Source organism: Poecilia formosa, unplaced genomic scaffold (genome assembly GCF_000485575.1).
Source record: "Poecilia formosa unplaced genomic scaffold, Poecilia_formosa-5.1.2 Scaffold9, whole genome shotgun sequence".
Lineage (NCBI taxonomy): Eukaryota > Metazoa > Chordata > Actinopteri > Cyprinodontiformes > Poeciliidae > Poecilia > Poecilia formosa.
Window position 1 is genome coordinate 5007333 of NW_006799948.1, and position 6282 is coordinate 5013614.

General features: G+C 36.8%; 1 long non-coding RNA gene across 4 annotated transcripts in view; it reads right to left on the minus strand.

Annotated features, from left to right (window-relative positions):
- The window catches only part of LOC103129144 (uncharacterized), a 35138-nt gene extending 29139 nt beyond the window's left edge, over positions 1–5999 (minus strand). The window contains exon 1 of one of the 4 annotated variants that reach the window (XR_001659774.1): positions 5819–5999. This is a non-coding gene — a long non-coding RNA (uncharacterized LOC103129144). Of the gene's footprint in view, positions 1–5218; positions 5504–5814 lie in introns of those variants that run through there. The other 3 variants (XR_001659770.1, XR_001659769.1, XR_001659772.1) reach the window with 3 other exon arrangements.
- Positions 6000–6282: the final 283 nt, after the last annotated feature.

The following is a 6282-nucleotide window of genomic DNA, read 5'->3' on the forward strand; positions in this document are numbered from 1 at the left end:
TTTTCAATCATGGCGTGTATTGTTTTGTGTGTGTGTGCAATCCTCTGTGAATGGATAAATTCAGGAGGTCTGAGCAAGGTCAATGTGGGCGGAGTTAGACACACCACAGCCTTGCTCTTTGCATCACAACACCTCCTCTGATAATTCACTTGGTGATTCTTTGGGCTCCATGGCACTTTTTCACTGTTTTGCCTTGTTCTTTTGTCTGTCCTTTTAGCTTTTTGCTTTTTGTTCTTGGTTTCTTTTTTATGATGCTTGTTGGAAATGGATTTTTCCTCCCACTGGGAATACAAATGACCAAAGCCTATTCCGGCCACCACCAGTCATCCAGAGAACTGCCTGAAGCACACAGCCACCACCAGCAGAAAAAAGGTTTTGCTGTCGACTGTGTGGGGTTTTTTTTTTTGTTTTTTTTTGTTCCTGCTTTTGTAGGTTTATAGATTCAGGCTAAGATGTATTACTACAATGCCTGGAAAAAGCATTCATAGCTGCTGAACTGTTACACATTTTGTCATGAACCTCCACATTCTTAATTGGGCATTTCTGAAACATTTCCAGCATTTTCATGCATTTAGCTCTTTCAGTCAACTCAAACCAGATTTTCCACAGCATAATACCGCCCCCAAATGAAGGGAAATGGTGTATTTAAGATCATGTTTAGTGTTGGTTTTCTACCACGAATAGCATTTGAATCTAAACCAAAATGTTGGGGGTGTGAATACTTTTTTCAAAGAGCTATGCCTCTGCATGTTTCACATAATTTCCTGGCTGGACATGGAAGTTACTGTTGTAGAAATGTGTTTATTACATTTGCAGGTGAGGTGTAATGATAAGAGGACCACAAATTGTCTGTTTTTTTGTTTGTTTTAAATAAGAAAATCAAGAGTCCAGTTATTCATTAAAGCATATCTGAAGAAAAAAAATCGTATTACATAAAGACTCCCACTTTTGTTTTAGTTATGAACCACCCTAGAAGAAGCAAAAGGTTTGGCAGGTCTTGTTCTTTGGAACATAACCAAGCAAGCTTTCAAAATAAAGCAAACAATGCATGTTTCCAAGCACACCCACAGACATTTTGTGTGAACAGTGATGCTAATTTGTCCAAAGAGCCTTGAAATTCTTTTCTCATTGGACTCAGAAGTGTGAGGACATATGGTCTTTCCAGATGGTCGCCAAGTCTGTCGTTTCAAGGTGAAATACTGAAATGTGAGCCAGGTGAGTTTATTAATTGTATTTTGTTTCTTGTGTTCCTTGTAAAAATAAGAATTTTAGTTTTTTTTTGTGGGGTTATTTTTTAAGAAAAAGGAATCCAAACTTTTATGCATTCCAAGAGAAATAGCTAGAAAACCATGATACTGCATCACATCACATTTAGTCACTACATCCAGTCAGTCCATGAAGGAATTTACACCCTCATGAAGGTGTGTGTTAACAACTCAAGAAAGAAAATCCTCAGCAGTGACCGCAAAGAGGCAATTGTTGCTGCTCATTAATCTGGGAAAAGTGATTTTCATTTCCAAACACTGAGAAGTCCACCCTACTGTAAAAAGGATTATACACGAGTCAAAAAAAATGCATTACATTTGTTCTGTCAAACTGAACCAAAGCATAAGACTGCAGCGCATAAATATTCAATGTTGAAGGAGAAAAATCTTGAACAAGTAACACTTGTGCCAAAACATTGCCATATGTGTGTAAAAAGATCATGGCTGCACAACTTATATTTGCAATGATCTACCTGAATCAACCACAAGATGCACTGCAAAAACCAAACAACATATTAGGACCTGATGCCAACTGTGGTGAAAAGGTGATGATTTGGGGAACAATGCCAAGCAAATGTACTAAAATCTTCTCCAAAAACAATCCAAGTACATTGGTCCAGTTAAAATGCAGTCCACAACCTGAAGGAGAAAATATTGCAGAAATAACTTGCATAAATAAATGCCTAAAAGCCTAATTTTAGAGATCCAATGATATTTTTAAATCCATCTTTGCTTTCCAAATGTGGCCTAATCAAAACGTTGAAAGTCAGATGTGGTTAGTGAATTTGATCAGCTCTTTCAACAGCATTTAGAAAGCAGTGGACACACCTTTGTGAAATCATCATCACCTTTTAACCACATTTTCACATTTAGAAAAACTTTGAGTCATCTAAAACTTTATTTTGAACCAGTGAATATTCTGGTATGCCTTGGATCATTGTCCTGCTGCATAACCAAAGAGTGCTTGAGGTCATAAACCAGATATCCTCCTCCTTCAGGATTTTTTGGCAGAGAGCAAAAATAAAAACCACTACCATGTTAGCTTGTGGATAATATGAAAGTGATTTTGTGAAATGCTGTGTGAGTTTCACACCAACTTGCTACCAGGGTGCACAACTTCTAGGCATTCTACTTCTACTTGTTTGCTTGAACAACTTTTTGCCTTAAAAATTTGATTATTTTGCATTCACTAAAGTTATCTTAGCTTGATATAAAAATTTGTTGGAAGTCTGAAACATTTAATTGTAATAGGAAAAAAAGCATAACCTGATGAAATCCCTTATGCAGAAGATACTTCTTCACACCAGCAGTATATAGATACAAAACACTTCCTACAAAATAGACACAGGTTGCACTGAAATATTTAAACATGGACACAAAGTGAGAATATGGATTGGCAAAGAGGTGAATTGACCTGTAGCTGAGCAAAACCTCTGTGCTTTCGTTGAAAGTGTTTGTGAAATGGAAACTAAGATAGCAATCAACTTATGCAACTAATTATATATGAGTGGACAAATCACATTCTGTTCCGCACTGGATATTTTCTGATTTTGCTGAGAAAAAAAGATGTTTAAAAAAAATAGACTGTAGAGGATTTCAGGAGCAGGCAGATATTTCCTGCAATCTAAAAGGAAATATTAACTTATTTAGACAGTTTTGAGAACTTGGCTTCAGTAGAAAGGCATCAATACCTGCAGACTAAGGTGACATTTAAATCTGACATTAATTTCCAGTGGACTTATCTTGGTGCCCTTGCTGATCCCCTGACTTATCCTCTCATATATGAAGCTTTGAGTGAAAAGTCTCACCAGTTTTACAATTGAGTCCTCTAAAAATGCAAACACCTTTATCCTCAGTAGATCTAAAGCAGTTGTCACAATTTGTCAAAAATTAAATATGAAGAAATTGTCGTCTCTAATGACTTTGACAAAACTAATTTGAATGATCAAAGAACTTCACAGTTGCAAATTTTGCACAGACTTGCAATTTTCACCATTCACCGCAATTGTTCTGCAAACCTGATCAATTACTTTAACATTTTCTGCATTTACATTTTTCTAATTTTTTCCAGAATTTGCTTCCTGCATACAGTCCACAATAACTTGAATATCCAATATAGAATTCTTATTTTACGCTTGGACAACTTCTCACAACATGATTTAATTCATATTAAGAGAGTGCCATTTCAAGAAGGTACTTGAAAACGTTATTTGCACTTTTAAGGACTGATGCTCATTCTTTCGCATAGAGTGCATAGAGAAACGTCTAGCACCCGTTTTAGTCCCACTGCTGCTTGCTCCCTGAAACACTATTCTATCATTCCCCTGTGACTGAGCCTACGTACACACCATCAGTCTAACTTTACTGATGCTCATGCAGCATGCACCACCTACTCTATTACACTGACAAGGTCACAGGGACATTTGAGATTTTTGGAGGGCTTTTTTAAGCAGAAACACTTCAATTACATTCTTTTGCAGCATACCCTACAATCTCAGATTGAGCGCACCTATAGTTATTGGATATAACTGCTTTTGTTTCTTAAAAACTGTGGGGTTAAAATTAAAATCGTGATATGCCATTTGAACAAAAAAAAAGGAAAGGAAAGGAAAATTCAGAAAGATGTGTGTCACTTGAAAATGTAACTTATTTTAACTAAGAATCAGTAGCTTGCTATAAATCTTTTAAAAATAATGCTACTGGTGAGTAAGTCCAGTGCTGAAACCAGGAGAAGCATTTTTTCAAGTTCTAGTTTAACCACAAATCATTATCAAAACTGAAGTAAGCTTTCTAGTGTTAGCCTGGCACTGCAAAACTAAGAATAAAAAAAACACCTGATAATAGTAACTGTATCTGTGGAGTCAGATATAGATCTAAAAACACATAATGAAGCTATGCATGTTTTTGACAGAAAATAGTAGTTTTCTTAACCTAGTTATCTCATGCCTGAGTAGCATTTGCACAATCTCTTTGGGTTTAGAACAAAACAAAATATTTGTTGCCGTCAGGGGAAAAAAAAACTGCATGACAGCAATAATAAATGATTGTAATGTAATTGTAAAGTTCTGATTGTCATGAAATGCTGAAGTCAAGTTCTTCCCCAACCGAGCCTTCACTAAATCTCTGATAAAAGTCAACATTTCCACAAGCCTGACAGAGAAAGTTCAACTTTTAGTTCAAGGTTTTGCCCTCCATGCCCCGTTTGTGCTGATTCATCCTCAGAATGTCAGAACACAGTATGCTCTCGGAGGAAGTTAAAAGCCACTGCCACCTTACAGGGAAGATTGGTACCCAGCAGCTTACTTTAAAGTGACTAAAACTGAATCCGAAGACAAAAGGATGTCAAGATTTTCTGACAGATTCAGCCCAGCTTTATTTACGGGAAAAGCGCAATAACACTTTACACACAGCACAAGCATGATTTACTGTCCTAATATCATAATCTATATTTATTCTCCCGAAAGCCTCTTATGTAGCATCATGCCCAGTCAATCATTAAATCCAACCAGAGAATATAAATCAATGACAACAGACTTCAAATTAAAATAAGATAATGTCCTAACACTTATAAAAGGAAATACTGCCAGGCACAAAACAAATAAAAATGTCAGCAATGGATTTATATTGAGGTTGTATTTGAGTGTGCATCATAAAGCAGTGCAACAAGAGGGCACACACAGAATTAGAGAGCATGAGAGTTGGTGCATAAAGTGAGCTCTCGACACAGGTACTGTATAATTGAGCAGAGATGTGCTCAATCTGGCTTCATTTTACTAGAAAGCCTGTCATATTCATATCTCTGTCATTGCCATAGTAACCAAAAGGTCCCTTTTTGAATATCTTTCTTTTGAAGCTTCCACGCAGCTGAAGCCAACGTCTTCAAATCTGCTTTAATACCGGCAACACAGAAAATGTGTGCATGACGGTGTGTGTGTGGGTGTGTGTGGAGCTACCTGCACGGGAGCTTGTAAATTTATCTCCATTACTTTAAGTCACAGTGAGAAGGGTGTGTTGAAAGAGTGAAGGAATGAAAGAGGAGAGTGAGAAGGAAAGACAGGAGGGGAAAAAAGCCGGTGTGCTGCTCACTTTGGAGGCAGTTGCTAGGTGGAGCTGGGATGATGCTTTGAAGCTTGGATGTGACTGCTCCTAAAAACATGTCTGTTCCTGCTCTACATTAATAAAATGTGCATATAGCAAGGAGCGAAGACAAACCTCACATGTATTTATATTTGTTAATATATACAACGCTGTGCTCTCTGCGTACGTGTGACTGAAACAACACAATGGAGGAGGTGGAATACAGGAAATTATTAGCCAATACATTGGCTAAAGTTGTAAATATAACAAGGAAAAATGGAAAAATGTAGAGAATGTATGGGAACAGAAAACAAGCATATCACTGGACAAGAGTAAGAGATACAGGTAAATATCCCCAAGCTAGCAGGCCTGCTAATATTCAGCGTAATAACAATAATAATTTTTGGAGGAAAGAACCCAAAATCCAAAGAATTGTACCGCAACTGAAATGTTTAATAAAATAAGAACATACTTACGGAAAACAACACAGGAAGAACAGGCCACAAATTGAAGGTATTGAGCGGGTAGGCTAGCGGAAGTTAGCCGGTGAGCGCAGGTAGGCCTGGAAGGCCAGATTAATCAGATACAACAAGGAACAGCTGTGAACAGTTGCAAGCAGGTAAACTGAGACATTGGACATTTCACCCAAAACAAAAGACGTCCTCGCCACAGAATACAGCAACATAATACAAGAAATTGTCAATATTGTCGAGGAAATTAAACAATATAGCATATTATTTTGTATGTAGGAGATATGATAGAAAAATTAAAAACATTTAATTTAAATAATTATTATACAGGGAGATTCAGAATGTGTTAAAATTTGATTCATTTTTTGTTTGTTTTTAAGAAAACAAAATTAACAAATAAAATAGACAATTTGAGTCACACTCTTTACCAGTAGGTGGCGGTAATGCATACCATCCGTTTCTTCAGTCTC